The sequence below is a fragment of the Mytilus trossulus genome, chromosome 9 (genome assembly GCF_036588685.1).
Source record: "Mytilus trossulus isolate FHL-02 chromosome 9, PNRI_Mtr1.1.1.hap1, whole genome shotgun sequence".
Classification (NCBI taxonomy): Eukaryota; Metazoa; Mollusca; class Bivalvia; order Mytilida; family Mytilidae; genus Mytilus; species Mytilus trossulus.
Genome location: NC_086381.1, coordinates 35,525,102 through 35,551,631, shown reverse-complemented (window position 1 = coordinate 35,551,631; position 26,530 = coordinate 35,525,102).

Sequence of the window (26,530 nt, the reverse complement as noted above, 5' to 3'; positions counted from 1 at the left end):
TTCATTTATTATCTTGAAAAGAATGATAATAAAATCAAGTGTAGATTTAAATGCAAAAGTGATTAACAGGACAATATTTACAAATACGTGAATATGGCTGAAATTATCAGTCCACTCTTTATATGGTTAATGCTCTTTCTTAATGCTCATTATGTTCTTATGACAATGTTGAATGGAACTTTATGTCAGAAACCTTAGTAAAATTTGGCTTTAAAAGTAGTTTTATAAGATGGATTCAAACAATGTACACGGACATAAAAGGTTGTATACTCAACAATGGTTGGGTGTCCAGCAGTTTTAATATTTTTCGCGGAATTCGACAAGGATGTCCAATTTCTTCGTTAGCCTTCGTATTAGTAGTTGACATTATGGCAATTAAACTAAGACAAGATAATAATCTCAAAGGTTTAGAGGTGACATTAGATGGTAGAAACTGCTCACTAAAAATATGTCAACTTGTAGATGATACAACACTTTTTCTGAAATCACCAAAAGATGTTAGTTTAGCAATGAACATAATTGAAACTTTTGGAAGTTTATCAGGATTAAAACTTAACAGAAATAAAACAGAAGGATTTTGGCTAGGAAAACTTAAAAATAGCAGAGATAAATTTGAAAGCATAAATTGGAAAATAGATAGCATTAAAAGTCCTGGTTTTTACTTTGGTTACAACAATCAAGACTGTCAAAAAACTAAACACTGATAAACAGCTAAAAATATGTAAAAAAATTATATCAAATTGGATGAAAAGAAATTTAACATTAATAGGTAAAATAATAGTAGTAAAATCACTAATTCTTCCAAATTTAACTTATATTGCATCAAATATGTACATCCCAAAGGAAATAATACAAAAGTTTAAAACTCTAGTATATAAATTTATATGGAATGGAAAAAAAGATAAAATTAAACGTGCAACCCTTTGTAAAGACTATTTAGAAGGAGGGTTAAAAATGATCGATATAGATTTGTATCTCAAAGCACTTCAATTACGCTGGATTTTAAAACTTAAACAAAATTCTGGTGAAAATTGGTCAATCTTACCCCAAGTTTACTTAAACAAATTTGGTAAAAACCTTTTGATATTTCAAATGAACATTAAAAATGTTAATATGTTAGACAAAAAAATATTTAAATCCCTTCCTGAGTTCTATCAGCAATTGATTAAAACTTGGATTAATGTTAAGGGGGGACAGACAAAGACCCCGCAAACATTTCTAGACATAAGAAAGCAGATTTTATGGGGTAATCATAACATACAAACAAAAGGAAACCCCTTATTATTTACTAAATGGATTGAACAGAATATTTTGTATGTAAATGATATACTTGACGAAAAAGGTTATATATCAGAAAATAGAATATTAACCAAAATAATAGATAAACGTGATTGGATTCGAGAATTATCCTTATTAAAGAAAGCTATTCCAAAACATTGGCAGAATATTTTACAGCAAGAAAGCTCATATAAAACAACAGTAAATATAAATAATTTAAAAAATCTGCAAATACTACTCAATCATAACATTCATCCAGAAATGAGTAATAAAGAAATATATTCAATACTACTTGTCCCCCATAAGCAAGGAAACCCTGTAGGTTTTCTAAAGTGGGAAAGAATCTTTGAAGAAAATATGAATATAAAATTTGAAAGCACTCTTGATTTTATTTTTAATTACCTAGATAACAACAAATTTAAAATGTTTAAATGAAAAATTGCTTCACTTCATCCTTCCATGCAATGAACTGCTAGTTCAGTGGAAAGTATTTGAAAACAATACTTGTAATTTTTGCAAAGAAATTGACAACTATAAAAAAAAAATTATTACATGCCGGTATAATAATACTTACTGGCAAGAAATAAATAAGCTTTTACTTTATATTCAAATAGATAGACACATTCTAAAGATAGAAAATTTAATAACTGGCTATAAAATTGCAGACAAAAAATATTCTGATATAAACACCCTGATAACAGTTATATTTTTCTCAATATATAAGGCACATTTATTCTCAAACAAAAAAGAAACAAAGATAGAAATCTTTAAAATTTTTAAAAAAGAAATAAACGACATAATAAAATTAAATGCGATAAGAAACATTGAAACCGAAAAAATGTTAATAAAGACGTCAACATATTGTAACCTGTAAGTAAAAGTATTACTGGTTGACAAATTAACATATGCTAATTACCTTGGCCTAGTCTAAATATTATACCACGAGGTGCCACAAACAAAAAAAATAAAGCTACGCAAATAACCTTTTGATTTGAGTTAACATAATTATTCACTTACCTATATGTGTATTTTCCTAAATAAACATGATCAAGAATGTAAGCTAGGAAAAATAAATCCATAATATCACAATATAAAAGAATATTAAAAAGTTAGGCTAACTCCAATACACTATTCTCGAGACACTCCTACACACGTTACCTGTACATGTAAGAAAGTAAATACACATAATATAATAACAAAACGGCACGGCGTAGAACCGTAAATTTTTCCCGATTTATAAACAGAAACACACAATTTGATTTTTAAATGAATGAATCTATTTGTATTGATGTTTATTTATATAATGTATTATGTTTCATTGTAAAACACTAACATTAATATAATATTTTATTATATATTCTCCCTGGATGTATAATAATTGATAAACAGGGATACTTAGCCTAAAGCTGTAAGCTAGGTAAATTGTTAAACAGCATTTAGTGCAATAAAGATGATCTAATTGTTTTAAAAAAAAAAAATGTTCTTATGACAATGTTGATAGTTCAAATGTTTTCCGATTATAGACAGAAATAAGTGTAGTCAGAGAAATTTCATTTGTACAGCACACTTAGCATGTCTACTTATTTCTATAGATTTTTCATTTCGAACGTGGAAAGATGATAACAACTTAAAGAATAGACAGTACTTACAACCAGCTGAGATACTGAAACTGACGGAAGAATTAGGAATAAAACCATATTTATTAGAGAACAAATGTGATAGATATGGATTGCCTTATAGGCAAAATATACAAGGTTTCAGCTCAGGTATGTCAGACTAAAAAACTGGTTTGGAGAATGATCCTTGGAATCGAAAATCCTCAGATATTTTAAGGATCAATACTGCGGCTGATGGACTACTGGTGCAAATTATCTCAAATACATGTAGTATCGATTAAGAAGTCAATGATATAGTACTTACATGATGTATAACATACCAGTCTTAAATTCGCTATTAATAAGATAAAAAGTTATTAAACAAAAAAACATGCTGGTTATTCTTCTTTGATCGTACACATGTATCTTTTTTCAATTTTCAAGCAGTTATAAATCGTTGGCTTTCTAAACTTTTTTTTGTGTTTGTTCATGAAACGCTTTTCAGCACTGTAAAAGGGTATTATAGTGTTCATCTTAATGTTAATTTTTGGTTTGGATTTAATTAAACTACGTGGCTCAGTGGCAATAATAGATAGTAACAAACATAGCATTTGTATATTCTTTTATCTTAAAGATGCCCACATACGCAGAGGAGAAATGCTATCGATATCTCTAGACAGTCCCTCTATTATAATGTCAATCCCATATCTTGTCAGTTCTTATTAAAACATTCTTTGTATTCAACATTAGCAAAACATGAATCAAAACAATATCTCAGAAAATCTTCAGGTAAAGATGAGATGAGTAAAAGACAAAAATATGTATGGGAAGTCAGCAGTTAATAACGCCTTGTGCCAAACCAAAGTAGTTATATTTTTCTCAATCAAAATAGAATGTCAGCTACAGAGAAATTTATGATTTTTTAAAACATTTGACCGTTGCACAAAGTTCAAATCAATATACACTTACAATGATTAATTATGTACATGAAGCTAATAATTTAAACCTAAGGTGCATCAGAAGTATATGATTGAATCCAACATGCAGTGAATGAAAAAATCAATATCGGTTCGAATTGAACATCTACTATAACTCTACTATTTTTTAGGTTGTGATGGGGTTTCTACTATTTTAAGCCTTCCTCGGGATGTCAGTTGCCATGTTGGGCAATCATGTACAGAAATCTCCTGTTGTACAGAGACAGATATATTAGCTAGATCACTTGAAACGAAATTAATTATTGACCCATGTGATTTTAAGTTAACAGTTGGCATTGAAAGATTAAGTTTTGATGTGGATTTTTTTTACTTTGAGTGGGGTAAGTTAAGTGCATACAACAAATTGTTCACTTAGTCTATGACCGTTAAGGTACACTCCATAACCCTTTAGATGTACTGTTTGAGTTGTTTTGATGACGCAACTCTTTTATTAGATTTTGATTGTAAATCAAAAGTAACAATTTCCAAAACATTTAATTAAAGCTTTTCATAAAAGAATATTTTCAAAATAGTTTCCCTTTGTTGACTAATGACCAAATCTGTTAAGTTTGAATAATAAGACAATTTTATCCAAACAAAAATACTTATATTGGAAAATTTGATTGGTAGGTAAAGTAACAAAAAAAGAAAAACTTTTATGTACGATTTTTTTCTGTTATAGTTTGTTTTTTTATACCAATAGATATCAAAGGTACCAGGATTATAATTTAGTACGCCAGACGCGCGTTTCGTCTACATAAGACTCATCAGTGACGCTCATATCGAAATAGTTATAAACCAAACAAATACAAAGTTGAAGAGCATTGAGGATCTAAAATTCCAAAAAGTTGTGCCAAAAACGTCTAAGGTAATCTATGCCTGGGATAAAAAAAAATCCTTAGTTTTTCGAAAATTCAAAGTTTTGTAAACAGGAAATTTATAAAATTGACCACATAATTGATATTCATGTCAACACCGAAGTGCTGACTACTGGGCTGGTGATACCCTCGGGGACGAAACGTCCACCAGCAGAGGCATCGACCCAGTGGTGTAAATAGTTATCAAAGGTACCAGGATTATAATTTAGTACGCCAGACGCGCGTTTCGTATACATAAGACTCATCAGTGACGCTCATATCGAAATAGTTATAAACCAAACAAATACAAAGTTGAAGAGCATTGAGGATCTAAAATTCAAAAAAAATGTGCCAAATACGTCTAAGGTAATCTATGCATGGGATAAGAAAATCCTTAGTTTTTCGAAAAATTCCAAGTTTTGTAAACAGGAAATTTATAAAATTGACCACATAATTGATATTCATGTCAACACCGAAGTGCTGACTACTGGGCTGGTGATACCATCGGGGACGAAACTTCCAACAGCATAGGCATCGACCCAGTGGTGTAAATAGTTATCAAAGGTACCAGGATTATAATTTAGTACGCCAGACGCGCGTTTCGTCTACATAAGACTCATCAGTGAAGCTCATATCGAAATAGTTAAAAACTAAACAAATACAAAGTTGAAGAGCATTGAGGATCTAAAATTCCAAAAAGTTGTGCCAAATACGTCTAAGGTAATCTATGCCTGGGATAAAAAAAAATCCTTAGTTTTTCGAAAAATTCAAAGTTTTGTAAACAGGAAATTTAGTCGTCAATAGACTGAATTTTCTAGGATTTGTCAAGACGCCTGAATTATAAGTTCTTTGGGAAAAAAACATACAGAAAGGTACTGCTATGCTGGTCATATCATATTTGGCCAGTGCAACTTTCTTCAAATGGATGTAAATGTTTGCTTTATGTCTGAATGTTTTCTGGCGTGAGAAGATTCGCTGGTTTTCTCTTTTATAATTGTTTAGATATAATCATTGCAGAGCATTTTGTCTAAAGCATAGATCTCATATTTGTAAACAAGGATATTAAGGCATACAATACATTTACTGTCTTTCAGTAATAGTCGTTAAGTTCAAAAATCAGTACAGTATTCATTAATGTACTTCCTGTTACTTGTATAGATAGCGTACAAGTTTGTTTACGTTGAATTCCTCGTTTCATGCTAAGTAAAAGAAAACAATTAGTTGGCATTCATGCATTAACTAATAAAACGATGATTAGAATCACAAAAGATCGCTTTTTTAGCTTTTACAAAGCACTCTTGACTCTGCAATACTTTTGATTGACACATGTGTTAATTTATGTACAAAAATTTTGCTTTTAAGAAAAATATTTATATTTTATTTGAAACTATGGACATTATGTTTGACCTCAGTTTTTTACAGTTGACATGTTTGCCTTTAACACTGTGTTTAATTGAGAAAACATGTATTTATAACAAATGTAATGTGTTTGCAGGTCATCAAAAACAGTTGGATTTGTTTGGGGTCCTGTTGGTTTCGTATGTATATGTATAGTTGTTGCTAAAATAACATTGATAGCTTTTTTCAAAACAATAATTTTAACAATTTAACATTTTCTAGCATATGATCACAGTATTTGTGTTAATCGTTCAGCACATGTCCATTTCAAAAATCTGTTTTACTCTTAATGTATGTATGTTCTTCGAGATTCCGCCAAATAAGACGCATCCATTGATTGACTGCAAGGGTACAGCGGATCCATGTACACTCCCTAATTATATAAGGATTACTGATAATAATTCAATTTTCATATTTTTCTTCGGAATTATTTAAAATGGAGGAAATGGCATAAATTTCATTTTCTCCTTTAAATTGATGTCCGTAGTTTTCTACTTTCTGTTAATCCAGGTTTTCTTTAGAAAATTTATATGAAGAAAAGAAGTACTTATTGAACCTGAACCAAACTATTAATATTCAAGAGGACAAACCGGTTTCATATGTTTTGTTTGAAAATTACCTTCTGCCAAAAAAGTCTTGTGAATGGAGATCGAACTACTTTATTAAAGGTATATATTATCAACCATATGAATAATTAAAGGCAGACTTATAGAATTTTTATTATGCGGGAATGCAATCAACAAAACAAAAGCAAATGATTGCCCAATATTTTGAACGTTAGGTATAAGGGGATATATGACAGGGCAAACATAATTAGAAATGAATATTTATAAATTTGTCATCAAAATTACTTTGACTTATGCACTCTCCTGCTGATTATGGTATACCATTATGTACTCTGAATCCGATGTAAGAACACATTATCGTTACAATGAAAACAATTGTTATCATTTAAGTCACACTTGAGGATATATAATCAAAAGTGGTATATCTTTCAGAACACTTTTTTCCTATCTTCAAAAAGTGTATAGTATAGATTCAATATTCATTTAAAATATATGTCAGAAAATATTTAAACCCTATGCAAATTACACATTTTGTTTTAAAGTATGTTATAATCGAAAAGATTTATTTTACATATGAAATTTAAGCAGCTGCCAACTTATATTTGAGAATAATTTTTTTTAAAGGATATTAATACATTCATTTAGGTCATAATCCAGAATATGACGTATAATATAATGTCATTCGGTATTTTATTATGTTTTGTACCAGTATTACTTTGATTAATGCAGATTTTTCACTATACAAATGGATGATTAACAGACACCTAGAACCTTACACAATTTTACCTACATACATGTTGTATAGACTTTATGAGGAAATAAACTTAGCAGCATATTTGGATGAACCAATGTGCCAGCAGCTTGATTCTCCATACAATGGGGATTGGAATAAAGGTATGTTGTTCTAAATATACAAACACGTTGTTTCTACATGCTATCAATCTTTTCTTTTCTTTTCCTTGGTTTGACAGAGTTAAGTTTGAAAATATTATTAAAACAACAACAAAACCTAAAATCATCTTTAAAGGATTTTCTTATCCCATGCATAGATAAGCTTAGCCGTATTTGGCACAACTTTTTTGAATTTGGGGTCCTCAATGCTCTTCAACTTTGTACTTGTTTGATTTAATAAATACTTTGATATGAGAGTCTTATGTAGACGGAACGAGCGTCTGGCGTACTAGATTATAATCCTGGTACTTTTGATAACTATTTAAAGAAAATTTAAAAGTGAAAATGCAACATTTCGAAAAATCTTCAATCTAATTTAGAATATAGACCATATCAGATTGTTTTAAAATTAAAATCACAAAAAATACTGAACTCCGAGGAACATTCAAAACGGAAAGTTCCTAATCAAAGGCATGTAAAAAGATCAAACACATCAAACGAATGGATACCAACTGTCATAATCCTATATTACCGATAATTTATTGGGTTTAAGAGATTGAACTGATTTTATGTAGTTATCAAGCATAGAACATGATTTATGATTCTATGTTGTAGAATGTGCATCCAACATGAGTTTGCCAAGTTTGCCTCCATCAGTGGCTTGTCACATATTTAATACATGTATGGGTCTTACGTGTTGTGTTGAAAATGAAATCCTAAAGAGAACATTTCAAATCTATTTCGAACTGGATCCTTGCAGGAGTAAACTAAGCCTTGGCATAGAAAAAGTTTTTCTCAATACAAGTTTAACTGATTTTAAATGGGGTAAGTTACAGTTAAGTGTTTTAAAAGTAACGAGAGAATTAAACCTATAACTGAAAACAAAATAACTGAAAATGGCAACACGTACTTTTAATATAACAAAAGTAAACAATGTTGTTTTTATACTAGATATCGTAGTATGATGTTTGTAAAACTATATTGATCTGAAAATGTCTTAATAAACTTTTCTTTTCATAACACTTGTGCCAATATAAAACTTTCTACAACCATTCATGAAGAATAAATCATGATTTTTGTATAACAAATAGTCCCTTCCCTGTAACAAGTATTTCATGAGCAACAAAAAAGTACTTCAGAAAAAACAAGGAAACAAATTATATTTCAAAGAATGGTACATTTTTTTTTGTATTTCCCCAGTTTGTACATATAAAACAAGATACAGGGAACTTAATGCAATGTTTTGTATTTAACTTGTTTTGATGAATTATACTTGTTATGGCATAAGATACATAAATTATAGGGAAAAAAACAAATACTTGATTACACTACAAGTCAATATTTAGACACATGGACATTACTGACCAGCTAAACTATCTCTTTAATTCTTTAGGTTTTGATAACTACTTTAGTCTACAAGGAATTGTTAGAATAATGTAAGTTTTTGTTTTATATTTTAAACTTAATTTTGTGCATGCTTAGTCAGATATTTTTTATGATAATCCATGACTGTTTAATGATCAACAGAAACAAAGGCATATTTCAAGTTGCATATGGAATATAGGAACTGAGTTATATTTAATAACGTGTTAAGCAAAATTTGTATTGTGGAAGAAAACAAGGGAACAGTGAATAGAACTCTGAATCCAAGCCAACCAGACTTAATGAAGTTACTTATTGCTAAATGTGCAGGGGAGAAGCAGCAAATACAAATGGTTTGATACCAACGGTATTAAACCCACTGTCTCATACACTTGAGGCGATAACGAGGTTGTAACGTTTTAGCTCACCTGGCCCAAAGGGGGATTTTTCAGATGAATCAGACAATCCATTGTTGGGTTGCTGCCCCTAAATTGGTAATTTTAAGGAAATTTTACTGTTTTTGGTTATTATCTTGAATATTATTATAGATAAAGATAAACTGTAAACAGCAAAAATGTTCAGCAAAGTAAGATTGACAAATAGGTCAAAGGATCAAAATGGTCAGTTGACCCCTTTAGGAGTTATTGATCTTTATAGTAAATTTTTAACCATTTTTCGTAAATCTTAGTTAACTTTTACAAAAATCTTCTCCTCTGAAACTACTGGGCCAAAATTAACAAACATAGCCAGAATCATTATTTGGCTATCTAGTTTAAAAATTGTATATTGTGACCTGACAAACCAAGATGGCCGCTACGGCTAATAATAGAACATAGGGGTAAAATGCAGTTTTTGGCTTATAACTCAAAAACCAAAGCATTTAGAAAAAATCTGACATGTCATGAACTGTCTGCTTCCTTTGTTCACATATACCAAGGTGAGCGACACAGGCTCTTTAGAGCCTCTAGTTCTGTAATCTAATGCAAATATTATTTGATGCAAATTCCTTTTTTTTAGGTACAAGAATTTAAAACTGTTTAAACCGATTAAGAGAAAAAAATCAGGGTTACAAATGAAAAACCGAAGAAAACACATCACTTAAACATTTGTTAAAAGAGATAAACAACGTAATAATAGAAACACTAAAGTGCAGCAACAACCAAACGTAATCCTTTCATAACTTGGCTTGGATATATCCTTTATAGGGTCTATTTAACTTGTTTTGTATGTTTTATAAGATCTCTTATATTCCATATTTAGCGTTATGTTACATGTACGATATGTTATACTGTTCTGTAAATGCAAGCTTATTCAAACTAAAGCTTTGGTTCATGTTTTATCCTTCGGTGTGTGTCTAGATTCGTCACTTATGTAATTCTTTGTAACCATCCATCTGTGTTTTTTGTTTAATATGCACAATGTCGAAGGTGAGCGACACATGCACTTTAGAGCCTCTATTTTGTACAAATTACAATCATTTTTGATCAGTATCACACAAATAATAAATCAAACATTTCTGAAAATTGAAATCAAGCTTCATTACATAATGATTTACAGTGTGTTACATTTACATGTCGATTTTACAGAGGGACACATTTTATGAGCATTTTTAATCGTTTCAGTCTACATTTAAATGTACACACATTTCTGAAAATACAATACTAAAATTTATATCATATTCCATGAATGAGTGTAGAATGCTTAAAAAATGAAAAATTGCCTAAATCTTTTATGCCCCATTTATTGGCATAGTGTTTTCTGGTCTTTGCGTCCGTCCGTTCAACCGTCCGTTTTTCCCACTTCAGGTTAAAGTTTTTGGTGGTGGTAGTTTTTGATGATGTTTAAGTCCAATGAACTTGAAACTTAATACAAATATTTCACGTGATATCATATTTCAAATTCCAAACTAGAGATTTTACCCCATGTTCACGGTCCACTGAGCATAGAAAATTATAGTGCTAATAGGGCATCTGTGTACTATGGATACATTCTTGTTCTCAATGAGTTTCCGAACATAATTTTTAATAAATGTATTTCAAACTTCAATCCTGCAAAAAGTATAATCACAAACATTCCGAGAAAAATTTAAAACGACGATATCAAAAGCACAATTCACATATAATTGTGTGTACTGTATTGGGTTTAGGCAGTTTTATTGGGCAATTCTCCTTTAATAAGCAAGATACATGTTAGGCTTATTATGGGGATCTTTGGTCAATCTTGTGGCATTATCTTTTAAAGTGGCAGGTTTTTTTAAAGTTATGAAATAAAAAGTATTCAATATTCCTATGAGGTGTTAGATGAGCAAAATAGTCTCAAAGCGTAAACAAATGTTAACCCTACTATCTTTAAAAGCTTTTCGATGCATTTATTCAAATTTAATGTCTTTTGTTAGATTTTTTCGGAATAATCTTGGTTTCTGAATAGTGTAGATCTTAGATTATGTATTGTTATAAACAAAATTTATAAAAAAAATAACCTGAAACTAGATGAAAATGTTACTTGTAGGTATAACATTGAAGACTTGTACACTGAGAAGATGTATCTTATATCTATGAAAATCATGTTTTGTTTTGAGAGCACATCACCGGAGTGTTCAGAGAATGACCAGTTCACAATCCTGAAGAATACAATGTTACCAAAACGTTTCTGTGATTGGTCAGATCATATTTCTCCTTCAGGTAAGAATACATGGTAATATAAAGGATTAGCTGTACATGATCTAAATTATTCTCACTCTCTTGTCAAACATAGAGACCTATTCAAATCTTATACTAATGCGTTTCCCTCAGTTTTAGTTTTTTACCTCGATTTTTTTAATTTAGCCATGGATTTATGAGTTTTGAACAGCGGTATACTACTGTTGCCAGATTAAACAATTGATATGTTTGTTACTAGGATATTTTCGTAGAACTTCATCACATCTATACTATTAAACGAGAAGACCTCATTTTGGGTGTCCCTTCTCTTCTTTCCACATAAAATTAATCATCATGCCTCTGTGTCCTATGGGTACAGTGCATAATCGTATTTGTCATCCATTCATATGATTATTCAGATTGAGTTATTTTGGATGAAAAACGAGAAAAAAGACGTCCGTATATGTTTCCGTCATTGGGCGAAATTTTAAGTCAGATTAGACTTCCGGTTTGCATTTTTCTGTATACTTTGAACATTCATTAATACTACGAATACAGTGTATTTTCTGCCTTATATCCGTCTTTGGACGAAATTTAAGTCAGATTAGACCTCCGGTTTGCGTTTTTCTTTTACTTTGAAACATATACATATACTACGAATAAAGTGGTTTGCGTTTTTCTTTTTACTTTGAAACATATACTACGAATAAAGTGTATTTTCTGTCTGATATCATATTGAAGTTTACTTTCCGCGGCAGTCGCAGGGTTTATTTAATAGAGAGGGTCTGAATAATATATCAATAACCGCTGTGGATCAATTATTAAACTGAGAATTGACTGTAAAAAGAAAATACAATTTAGGGACGTCTGGAACGGGTGTTTTTAAGATCGATATTTCAGGATTGACCATTTCGTGATCCGGAATTTCTTTTTTCGAATTTCGGGATGTCGAGATATTTAATTTGTATAATAAATTCAGAACCTCCGGAGCCCGGGATATTGGGATCAGGGCCCCTCCGCAGTGGCGGATTCAGAAATTGTCATACGCAGGGGCCCGTTGACTGCCTAAGAGGGGCCCGATCCGGTCATGCTTCAGTGATTTCCTATATAAGCAATCAATTATTTTCCAGAAAAGGGGGGGGGGGGGCCGGGCCCCATAAATCCGCCTCTTCCTCGACCCCCTTTAATGAATGTTCATAATATACAGATAAGCGCTAGAATTATTCATGTGTCATTAAAATTAATAGAGAACAAACAAAACCGGATTTTTTGGTGAAAAGGGAGGAGCCGGGCTAGAAAAACTATCATCCTGCCCCAAATTACCTATGACATTTGACCTTTTCTGAAATTCTCAAGTCACTTAATGTTGTACGAAAAAAAAGAAGATGTGGTATTCATACCAATGAGACAGCTCTCCACAAGAGACCAAAATGACACCGAAATTAACATTCAAAGGTCACCTGACGGCCTTCAACAATAAGCAAAAGCCGATACTGTATTGTCTGATATAAAAGGCCCCGAAATGACAATGCATACCAATGAGACAGCTCTCCACAAGAGACCAAAATGACATCGAAATTAACATTCAAAGGTCACCTTACGGCCTTCAACAACAAGCAAAAGCCGATACTGTATAGTCTAATATAAAAGGCCCCGAAATGACAATGTAAAACAATTCAAATGAGAAAGCTAACAGTCTTATTTATGTACAAAAAATGAACTAAAAACAAATATCACTGAACCACTGAATTACAGGCTCCTGACTGGAATGTGCATGATACATGTACAATAAATGTATGTTCATAATGAAATTAATAGAAAACAAAAACTGGAAATTTTGGAAATAAAGGAGGAGGGTTAAAAAAAACATTTTCATGTCCCCAAGTACCTGAAATTCTCAAGTCATTAAATCTTTTACAAATTTCTTCCTACAACACTTTACATCCTTTCAAATACGCTCTGAATGCCCGCGATTTCGCGGGTGTGTTCTAGTTGTTTTGAAAATAGAATAATCAATAAACTTTTTTAATATACAAGCAGTTTTTTTTATTTATTTTCGGCAGCGAAATGTGTTATATTATATATATTTATTTTTTTTAATTTTAAGGATACTTTTTTAAAAAATGTTGAATGAATATTGATAGATTTTTTTTTACCTGCCTTTATTTGAATCACATGATTTAATTTCAGCCTTTTCTCTAAAACAGTGGTATTTAGAGAAAGCACTCACACCAGGTGACACATTACAAGACTGGATGATATCACATCTATTAAATGGAATGGGTGTTTCCACCTATCTCAGTATCCAGGAATGTAGGAGATCGGATGTATCATATTCTCCAAGTATCAATGGCTGGAAGAACGGTAAAATACTATTATATAAGCTTTTGATATACTTCAGATAACACTAATTTTGAATTGATTCATAGAAATTCAGTATATTAATGTTCAAACAGCAAACGATAGCAATAAATGGAAACAAATATAACTACAGTATTTTATCTGATATGAAGGTTCACACATTTAGAACACACTGAAACACATTGCTTTATTATATATGAATAATTATATTGTCAAAATGGCACCATTTCAACTTTTTTATGTGCTCATGATTAATGCCAGAATTTTCTTTCAGCACTGTAGTTTCTCCTTTTCACTTATATAATCTATGTTACATGCATTAATAAAAAAAATCTGCAAATAATATTTAGATTTGCTAACTAAAATGTTTTAAAGTATCTTGTGTTACATTTTAACGTTGTGTCTTTTGTTTTCTTTTATATTTGAGTGTAAATTCGCGTTACTAAAAGACTTGTCACGGTACTTTTCTATCCCACATTCATGTCTTTAGTTTTGATGTTATATTTTTATTCTCATCGGATTTTGTCTAATGCTAAGTGTGTGTTACATTTTGATGTCGTTTTTCTTCTCTTCTATTTCTCTCTGTTTTAGTTTGTTACCGCGGTTTTGTTTTTTTGTCCATCGATTTACGAGTTTTAAACAGCGGTATACTACTGTTGCCTTCATTGGAATACAGGACAAAAATGTCAGTAATCACCTCAGAAACTAACAAAACCTTGAAATAGACTTATTTAGAAGTGAAATAGTTACGATACTGTTGTCAGGTCTTTAAAGCTTGCATATTTTGGCGTTAATATTGCTGCACTAATAGGGTTTTTGCATCGGAACTCAACACATTTTTTCAAAAACCAGATGTTGGCATGACACAGGTTATGTTCTTCTTATATATGGTATGATGGTATGATAATCAACCCCTAACGGGAAGGATTGTGCCTGAAATTCATATGATGAAATCATAATCTTTCACTCAGTTTAATTGAAGTCTAGAGCTGGCATGTTAGTTAACTGCAAGTAATTTGTTGTTATATATGTATTATTGTCATTTAATTTATTTTCTTTGGGTACAACTCCTGACTTCAGACTCGGACTTCTCTTGAACTAAATGTGCGTATTGCTATGCGTTTACTTTTCTACATTGGCTAGAGGTAAAGGGGGAGGGTTGAGATCTCATAAACATGTTTAACCCGGCTGCATTTTTGCGCCTGTCCAAAGTCAGGAGCCTCTGGCCTTTGTTAGTCTTGTATTGTTTAAATTTTAGTTTCTTGTGTACAATTCAAAAATTAGTATGGCGTTTATAATCACTGAACTAGTACTGTGAAAGTACTTTAATTCGTGGGTATCAATTTCGTGGTTTGAGCAATATTTACATGTTTGTGGGTTTTTAAATTCAGGGATTTGAGTTTTCTAAAAAAAATATTGAAAAAATTAAGCCTTTAGAAACAAGGTTATAAATAGTCTGGATTGACGGAAATTGCAAAGTAAACATTGACCCGTGTAATCGTAGTAACAATACTTATTAACCCCGGATAAAGTAATCAACAGATTAAGGACCATCAAGGGTGCTAATTATGCCATAAAAATGTCACCTAAAAAAATCAGTATCATAAACAAATACTATAAACGTATCTTGAATTATCAAATAATTCTTATCAAAATCAAGCCCAGCATGAAATAATCATTTCCCATTTGTACGAGAACTATGAGGAATAAAATGAACACTTTATCATACTAGCATATCCATACCGGAAATCTGACATTCATCGATTTTAATTTTGTTTTTATGATAATTAAAAGTTCAAAAGTTGTTCAGTTTAGGTTATTAAAGATTAAATGGGTACATAATCCTGCATGCAGTTGTAGTTCTGTGACAGCTATTAAAGTATTCTCAGATTCGAGGTTATTCAATATATTCTCTAGATAATATCAGTAGTCAAACCGAGTCAAACCTTCATAGTGATCTTTCCATGTCTTGATTTGGACAATGGTTGTTTTATTTCGTTGGATACTAAAAATCGTGGATATAGTTATCCACGAAAACCACGAAAATTAGTACCCCACGAATAAAAGTACTTCCACAGTATATATTTGTTTAGGGTCCAGCTGATGGACGCCTCCGGGTGCGGGAATTTCTCGCTGCATTGGAGACCTGTTGGTGACCTTCTGCTGTTGTTTTTTCTATGGTCGGGATGTTGTCTCTTTGACACATTCCCCATTTTCCTTCTCAATTTTAATAATACACATTTTTCAGGTTGTTCAACAAATACTGCTGTATTACCAAAAGTGGATGACCCAGTGTCCTGTCTCCTGTCTTCTGAATGTACTTATATAGAATGCTGTGTTGATGTTCACTTCATTCCAAAGTCAATTATGTTCTACCTTCACATTGATCCATGTGAATATCAACTTACAGTTGGAATAGAAAAGTTCTACAGGAATATGTCATTAATAAACTACAGGTGGGGTGAGTATTTGAACATGCCAAAGAGATGTGTCATGCAGTTTTTTATAAAAAGTTTTTTGTGTTTCTTGCATACATAAAAATGAAGAAAACACATTCGAAGCTCTTCGATCAACGTTTACACTCCTAATATCTTTGTACATTGATAAAAACTGAGGACATTTTTAAAATACTAAAAATTGACATTCGCAATAGACAATTTGTCAACTTCATAAGGGTTGATGATGAATTAATTTATCCGTTATATGTGGAGATTTAGATACCAATTTAAAATACATTCTTTTGTAAAACTTTTTTCTTTATCTTTGATAACTATTAGAAACAACACATTAACAGAAAAAATACTCAACACATTATTATAAGATAGTTATCAAAACTACCAGGATTATAATTTTAAACGCCAGACGCGCGTTTCGTCTACATAAGACTCATCAGTGACGCTCCGATCAAAATATTTAAAAAGCCAAACAAATACAAAGTTGAAGAGCATTGAGTATCCAAAATTCCAAAAAGTTGTGCCAAATACGGCTAAGGTAATCTACTCCTGGGGTAAGAAAATCCTTAGTTTTTCGAAAAAATCAAACTTTTGTAAACAGAAAATTTATAAAAATGACCATATAATTTATATTCATGTCCACACCGAAGTGCTGACTACTGGGCTGGTGATACCCTCGGGGACGAAACGTCCACCAGCAGTGGCATCGACCCAGTGGTGTAAATAGTTACAGTACGGGTAGGGACTTATTTTTATGGATGTCTTAATCCGTCTTGTCGGATATGAATAATCGGACATTTTTATGGTAGGTAGTATGGTCATTAATCAACAAATCCAGGTGTGATTGGCAATATATTTGTCCTTTCATCTTAATCCGTGCTGCTAGAATTACGGTTCACTGATTTCAGAATCAGGTTACCTGTAATTTTAACCTCTCAGTCAATTTATTGATTACATCGTTTTTGACATAAAATATTTTTACAGGTGAAGTACTGGAGACAACTTTGTTTTAATAAAAATAGCCTATTTTTTTAATTATGGTTTTCATATTTCAACTGCTTTTTATTTTCTAATTTGTTCCTCAAAATTATTTTTGTTCTATGTTCTTTGTTGTTTATTTTTTGTTTTTTTGTGTATCTGTTTCTTATTTATTTGCATAAAATTTCAAACATAAATATTTTTACATGTATTCTATTTCTGGAAGCTTACGCTTATTTTTGTTTTACTCGTAAATCCATTAGCAGAATGCTGTCTCCAGGGTTAGTTTGAAGCGGCCACATGCAAAATATTTCTATAATATGTATTTAATAATCAGTCTGTGTTGGGTCAGTTCCGAGATAAAATAAAAATATAATTACAGTGAGCAATACTTGTATATTATTTAGTAGCTTGCTGATTCTTTGTAGTTTTTACTTTTTACTGTTAACAATTTATTGTCCGAAACTTCAAAGTTGGAGATGTATCAATAAAATAGAACGCAAATAATAACACTAGAAGAAGATATTGATTCTTCCCGGACATAAGTTTATTTTAAGATTTCCGTGTTTGTTCATTATGCTAAATTTATATAATTGATCTGCATTTGGGGGTAGGCAGTAAATAGGGTCCGGATCTCGAAATCCCGGGCTTAAAAACACGAAGTCCCAAAGTCCCGAATTTAAATAAATCAAAATCCCGACATCGCGAAAAAAAGAATTCCCAGATCACTATAGTGTTAATCCCGAAATCCCGAACTTAAATTAATTGTGTAATAATAATTTACGCACAATCCATGTAAAAAAGGAAACTTGTATGTTATATATTTAACAGCAATTTGTTAAGAAAAATTTGCCGTGAAAAGATAATTCCATGATACACATATTAGTGATCAACAGCGTGTGCACGTGGTTGAACTTTAACTTGACTCCACTCACAATATTATTGAATGCTAATAAAAGATTATTGATTTTGTCCACTGCACGAGATTTTTATATGGCGGGAAATGTCGTAACAGTAAACTCAGGTGACCTTACTGAACTATCGTGGGAAAATCCATTCATGATTAAATTTGATGTGGAATGATTGACAGTATTGTGCGTTAGTTTTGAGGCTCTTGATCGATTGACCAGAATAGAAATTTAATTGATTTACATACATGTAAAATCAAAACAAGATTTAGTCTTCTTTAACTTTTTTTTGTTTTATTTTTATCAGTCATTTCCCGGATTCCCATTTAAATATTCTACTTTGGAGAACTCCTTTAAACTTCGGAAATAATACAACATCGATTTAAAAATTCTTACGGACTGCGCGAGCTATAGAATGACTAGAAGTACGACGAAAAAGTAAAGACAGCTGATCATGACTAGTACGATTAGCCTTCAACCCTATTGGGGTATAAATGTGCATTTATTTAATAAACTATATAAGGTTAAATTTTGATTGTCGTGCATCGATTCGTAAAATATATTTATAATAAAAACTCCGGCGATTTTCATAAAAGAGTCAAGACATGAAAATAGAAAGGCAATATCTCGAATGTCAATATTTTTTTGTAAAATAAAAAATAGGAATCGAAATATAATCACGGCGTTATAAATATTGTATTTAAAGAAACCAATTGTTTGACTTTCAAAGAGATTAACGGGAAATATGTCAAAATAGAAAGCACGATCGTGATCTGTCTGACCAAAATGTTTTACTTGCGAGAAATGATTGACAGGTGTGAATTGATGTAAAGGCTCCGACGGGGAAAGTTGTATTAAAAGAAAAAATAACTTTATTCACAATGCCTATACATATTTTATAAATACGATATGTTGGCCTTATACTTAAAATTGTGTTTCTAATAATAACATATAAAGGAACAGGACGTTTAAAGGGGGAAATAATATAACCATCAATGAAAACTCGTATAATTTACGGGATTGATGTCTCAACAATTTGATTTAAACTTCGATTGAAAACAGTCTTGGTTGTTATTAGGCTTATTGTTTTTAATTAGATGAAATATTTACGGTTTACAAATACAAATAAAAAATATTTTATTGGCACAAAACTATTATAATAATTGGCAACACAATATATTGTTAAAAATCGTCTTTATTTCATTTTCAAATTATAAAAAAAAAATCCACATTCATGATATTTAATTTTGATTCTAAGTATTTAATTTTTAATTTAAATTCTAATATTTAATTTTAATTTCAAATCTTTCTCTTTGAATACAAGACAATATTTTACATTTATCTATTCTCCATAAATACAAATATATCTGTACAGGTAAAATTTAATTCTAATCAAGCTGGTTCAGATTGATTTACGACCTTCCACTTGGATATTGCACAGCAGGTGTTTATTACTCTGGGACAACTGTCCGACCAGTCTGACATCTAGACGGATTAAGGCTTCCATAAAAATAAGTCCCTACCTGTACTGTATATTAGGAATTATTATAAATTAAGGAATGTATCTCCCTCATGCAAAGCTCTGATTCCTTTTACGAATTTGGCTTTACTTTTTGGACCTTTTGGATTATAGCTCTTCATCTTTTATATATGCTTTGGATTTCAAATATTTTGGTCACGAGCATCACTGAAGAGACATGTATTGTCGAAATGCGCATCTGGTGCAACAAAATTGGTACCGTTGATTTTGTTATCAAAAGTACCAGGATTATAATTTTAAACGCCAGACGCGCGTTTCGTCTACATAAGACTCATCAGTGACGCTCAGATCAAAATATTTAAAAAGCCAAACAAATTCAAAATTGAAGAGAATTGAGTATCCAAAATTCCAAAACGTTGTGCCAAATACGGCTAAGGTAATCTACTCCTGGGGTAAGAAAATCCTTAGTTTTTCGAAAAAATCAAACTTTTGTAAACAGAAAATTTATAAAAATGACCATATAATTTATATTCATGTCCACACCGAAGTGCTGACTACTGGGCTGGTGATACCCTCGGGGACGAAACGTCCACCAGCAGTGGCATCGACCCAGTGGTGTAAATAGTTACAGTACGGGTAGGGACTTATTTTTATGGATGTCTTAATCCGTCTTGTCGGATATGAATAATCGGACATTTTTATGGTAGGTAGTATGGTCATTAATCAACAAATCCAGGTGTGATTGGCAATATATTTGTCCTTTCATCTTAATCCGTGCTGCTAGAATTACGGTTCACTGATTTCAGAATCAGGTTACCTGTAATTTTAACCTCTCAGTCAATTTATTGATTACATCGTTTTTGACATAAAATATTTTTACAGGTGAAGTACTGGAGACAACTTTGTTTTAATAAAAATAGCCTATTTTTTTAATTATGGTTTTCATATTTCAACTGCTTTTTATTTTCTAATTTGTTCCTCAAAATTATTTTTGTTCTATGTTCTTTGTTGTTTATTTTTTGTTTTTTTGTGTATCTGTTTCTTATTTATTTGCATAAAATTTCAAACATAAATATTTTTACATGTATTCTATTTCTGGAAGCTTACGCTTATTTTTGTTTTACTCGTAAATCCATTAGCAGAATGCTGTCTCCAGGGTTAGTTTGAAGCGGCCACATGCAAAATATTTCTATAATATGTATTTAATAATCAGTCTGTGTTGGGTCAGTTCCGAGATAAAATAAAAATATAATTACAGTGAGCAATACTTGTATATTATTTAGTAGCTTGCTGATTCTTTGTAGTTTTTACTTTTTACTGTTAACAATTTATTGTCCGAAACTTCAAAGTTGGAGATGTATCAATAAAATAGAACGCAAATAATAACACTAGAAGAAGATATTGATTCTTCCCGGACATAAGTTTATTTTAAGATTTCCGTGTTTGTTCATTATGCTAAATTTATATAATTGATCTGCATTTGGGGGTAGGCAGTAAATAGGGTCCGGATCTCGAAATCCCGGGCTTAAAAACACGAAGTCCCAAAGTCCCGAATTTAAATAAATCAAAATCCCGACATCGCGAAAAAAAGAATTCCCAGATCACTATAGTGTTAATCCCGAAATCCCGAACTTAAATTAATTGTGTAATAATAATTTACGCACAATCCATGTAAAAAAGGAAACTTGTATGTTATATATTTAACAGCAATTTGTTAAGAAAAATTTGCCGTGAAAAGATAATTCCATGATACACATATTAGTGATCAACAGCGTGTGCACGTGGTTGAACTTTAACTTGACTCCACTCACAATATTATTGAATGCTAATAAAAGATTATTGATTTTGTCCACTGCACGAGATTTTTATATGGCGGGAAATGTCGTAACAGTAAACTCAGGTGACCTTACTGAACTATCGTGGGAAAATCCATTCATGATTAAATTTGATGTGGAATGATTGACAGTATTGTGCGTTAGTTTTGAGGCTCTTGATCGATTGACCAGAATAGAAATTTAATTGATTTACATACATGTAAAATCAAAACAAGATTTAGTCTTCTTTAACTTTTTTTTGTTTTATTTTTATCAGTCATTTCCCGGATTCCCATTTAAATATTCTACTTTGGAGAACTCCTTTAAACTTCGGAAATAATACAACATCGATTTAAAAATTCTTACGGACTGCGCGAGCTATAGAATGACTAGAAGTACGACGAAAAAGTAAAGACAGCTGATCATGACTAGTACGATTAGCCTTCAACCCTATTGGGGTATAAATGTGCATTTATTTAATAAACTATATAAGGTTAAATTTTGATTGTCGTGCATCGATTCGTAAAATATATTTATAATAAAAACTCCGGCGATTTTCATAAAAGAGTCAAGACATGAAAATAGAAAGGCAATATCTCGAATGTCAATATTTTTTTGTAAAATAAAAAATAGGAATCGAAATATAATCACGGCGTTATAAATATTGTATTTAAAGAAACCAATTGTTTGACTTTCAAAGAGATTAACGGGAAATATGTCAAAATAGAAAGCACGATCGTGATCTGTCTGACCAAAATGTTTTACTTGCGAGAAATGATTGACAGGTGTGAATTGATGTAAAGGCTCCGACGGGGAAAGTTGTATTAAAAGAAAAAATAACTTTATTCACAATGCCTATACATATTTTATAAATACGATATGTTGGCCTTATACTTAAAATTGTGTTTCTAATAATAACATATAAAGGAACAGGACGTTTAAAGGGGGAAATAATATAACCATCAATGAAAACTCGTATAATTTACGGGATTGATGTCTCAACAATTTGATTTAAACTTCGATTGAAAACAGTCTTGGTTGTTATTAGGCTTATTGTTTTTAATTAGATGAAATATTTACGGTTTACAAATACAAATAAAAAATATTTTATTGGCACAAAACTATTATAATAATTGGCAACACAATATATTGTTAAAAATCGTCTTTATTTCATTTTCAAATTATAAAAAAAAAATCCACATTCATGATATTTAATTTTGATTCTAAGTATTTAATTTTTAATTTAAATTCTAATATTTAATTTTAATTTCAAATCTTTCTCTTTGAATACAAGACAATATTTTACATTTATCTATTCTCCATAAATACAAATATATCTGTACAGGTAAAATTTAATTCTAATCAAGCTGGTTCAGATTGATTTACGACCTTCCACTTGGATATTGCACAGCAGGTGTTTATTACTCTGGGACAACTGTCCGACCAGTCTGACATCTAGACGGATTAAGGCTTCCATAAAAATAAGTCCCTACCTGTACTGTATATTAGGAATTATTATAAATTAAGGAATGTATCTCCCTCATGCAAAGCTCTGATTCCTTTTACGAATTTGGCTTTACTTTTTGGACCTTTTGGATTATAGCTCTTCATCTTTTATATATGCTTTGGATTTCAAATATTTTGGTCACGAGCATCACTGAAGAGACATGTATTGTCGAAATGCGCATCTGGTGCAACAAAATTGGTACCGTTGATTTTGTTATCAAAAGTACCAGGATTATAATTTTAAACGCCAGACGCGCGTTTCGTCTACATAAGACTCATCAGTGACGCTCAGATCAAAATATTTAAAAAGCCAAACAAATTCAAAATTGAAGAGAATTGAGTATCCAAAATTCCAAAACGTTGTGCCAAATACGGCTAAGGTAATCTACTCCTGGGGTAAGAAAATCCTTAGTTTTTCGAAAAAATCAAACTTTTGTAAACAGAAAATTTATAAAAATGACCATATAATTTATATTCATGTCCACACCGAAGTGCTGACTACTGGGCTGGTGATACCCTCGGGGACGAAACGTCCACCAACAGTGGCATCGACCCAGTGGTGTTAATAGTTATCAAAAGTACCAGGATAATAATTTTAAACGCCAGACGCGCGTTTCGTCTACATAAGACTCATCAGTGACGCTCAGATCAAAATATTTAAAAAGCCAAACAAATTCAAAGTTGAAGAGCATTGAGTATCCAAAATTCAAAAAAATGGGCCAAATACGGCTAAGGTAATCTACTCCTGGGGTAAGAAAATCCTTAGTTTTTCGAAAAAATCAAACTTTTGTAAACAGAAAATTTATAAAAATGACCATATACTTTATATTCATGTCCACACCGAAGTGCTGACTACTGGGCTGGTGATACCCTCGGGGACGAAACGTCCACCAGCAGTGGCATCGACCCAGTGGTGTAAATAGTTATCAAAAGTACCAGGATTATAATTTTAAACGCCAGACGCGCGTTTCGTCTACATAAGACTCATCAGTGACGCTCAGATCAAAATATTTAAAAAGCCAAACAAATTCAAAGTTGAAGAGAATTGAGTATCCAAAATTCCAAAACGTTGTGCCAAATACGGCTAAGGTAATCTACTCCTGGGGTAAGAAAATCCTTAGTTTTTCGAAAAAATCAAACTTTTGTAAACAGAAAATTTATAAAAATGACCATATAATTTATATTCATGTCCACACCGAAGTGCTGACTACTGGGCTGGTGATACCCTCGGGGACGAAACGTCCACCAGCAGTGGCATCGACCCAGTGGTGTAAATAGTTATCAAAAGTACCAGGATTATAATTTTAAACGCCAGACGCGCGTTTCGTCTACATAAGACTCATCAGTGACGCTCAGATCAAAAAATTTTAAAAAGCCAAACAAATTCAAAGTTGAAGAGCATTGAGTATCCAAAATTCAAAAAAATGGGCCAAATACGGCTAAGGTAATCTACTCCTGGGGTAAGAAAATCCTTAGTTTTTCGAAAAAATCAAACTTTTGTAAACAGAAAATTTATACAAATGACCATATAATTTATATTCATGTCCACACCGAAGTGCTGACTACTGGGCTGGTGATACCCTCGGGGACGAAACGTCCACCAGCAGTGGCATCGACCCAGTGGTGTAAATAGTTATCAAAAGACCCAGGATTATAATTTTAAACGTCAGACGCGCGTTTCGTCTACATAAGACTCATCAGTGACGCTCAGATCAAAATATTTAAAAAGCCAAACAAATTCAAAGTTGAAGAGAATTGAGTATCCAAAATTCCAAAACGTTGTGCCAAATACGGCTAAGGTAATCTACTCCTGGGGTAAGAAAATCCTTAGTTTTTCGAAAAATTCAAACTTTTGTAAACAGAAAATTTATAAAAATGACCATATAATTGATATTCATGTCAACACCGAAGTGCTGACTACTGGGCTGGTGATACCCTCGGGGACGAAACGTCCACCAGGAGTGGCATCGACCCAGTGGTGTAAACACTTCTTTGTACATGTTGTACATGCACAGAATAGAAAATAAAATTGTAAAAGTGCAGTTTATTATAATTCATTTTAAATGAAAACTTAGTTTGTAATTTATATTGTATTTAAAGACAGCTTTAGAAAAAATAAAATATTTACTTTCACGGACAAGTCAATGTAATATGTATAAATATACTGCACATTCAGTATATATGTTTCTTACAGGTATTACACATGACCTCTGGTTGGTCGGAGTATTTCACGCCGCTTTCAACATCAATAGTTTTGATGGAGAAAAATTCCTTGTCGTTTCACTTAATATAAGCATTTGCTTTGAAGAAGCACAACCTTGTTATCTTTCTGTACAGATTCTGCGCAATACTAGACTTCCAAGACGTATATGTACCTGGGAAACTCAATATAGTATAAAAAGTAAGGTGCATTTTATACTGTTAAAGAAGTAGTTTTTATTGACCATTTTGGTAAAATGAAATTATTTATATAATGTGAAAATTTTGAATGACCTTTATATTTCTGGAAAATCCGAATGTTCTGTCTGGATTTTCCCATGTATTGTCAAGGAAATTATTTTCATGGTAAAATGTACACTTTCATGTGTAAAAGTGTTCAAATGATGTTTGATTACGTCAGTTTCACAAAAACATTTTGTGATAGTTCTGTGGTTACTGTATTGAATGATTGTTTAATGAGTTTTTTTTTCGACGAATCATCTTTATCTCATGTTATTTAAATTTAGCTGATCATTGCTTTTTTTGAAAGTAGAAGTAGCACATGTATGAAAATCTTCATCTCAAGATATTTTACAAAATGTTGTGCTGTCAAAATTGATGAAGCAGGCAAGACATTTCAGTGTACCTACCTTTTGCCGAAGGTTTTTAAATATTATCATACATATCACGAAAATCACTTTTCGTTTTGATCTATCATGAGATATGGCAAAATTTAAAACCAGGTAATCAAGTAAGTTACAAACGAGGGTGAGCTGACAGTTAATGTGAGACTTAAATAAATAAGTGTTAGAGTAGCGACTACAAATGGCAGCAACAGTTGCTTTTTTGTAACAACTTTAAGGAAGGCCATATTTTTTTCTAGAATTTAAAGGTGACCAAAAAAGAAAAACAATATGTTTCTTGTCTGTAAATGTCTTGTTTGAATATTTCTGTTGCTGATATATTTACTCAAATATGTTGTTTTCCTACTCTTCAAAACCTTTCGTCCTTTGCGATATGTTACACGAAAGCAACTAATTTATTGCACGTTACTCATATCAAAATTGACAGAATGATTTCATTTTAGGTTAGCAGCTTTGTATTGATGAGTTGTAAAGGGTGAATGCTTTTCGGATCATCCAGACATTTACTGTATGTTTGATAATAATGTGATTAACAATTTTAGGTTTGCTCAGCATGGTATACCTTCAAGTTCGATTTATATAAACCAAACATTTATACAATCTGTAATCTGTTTAAACAAAATA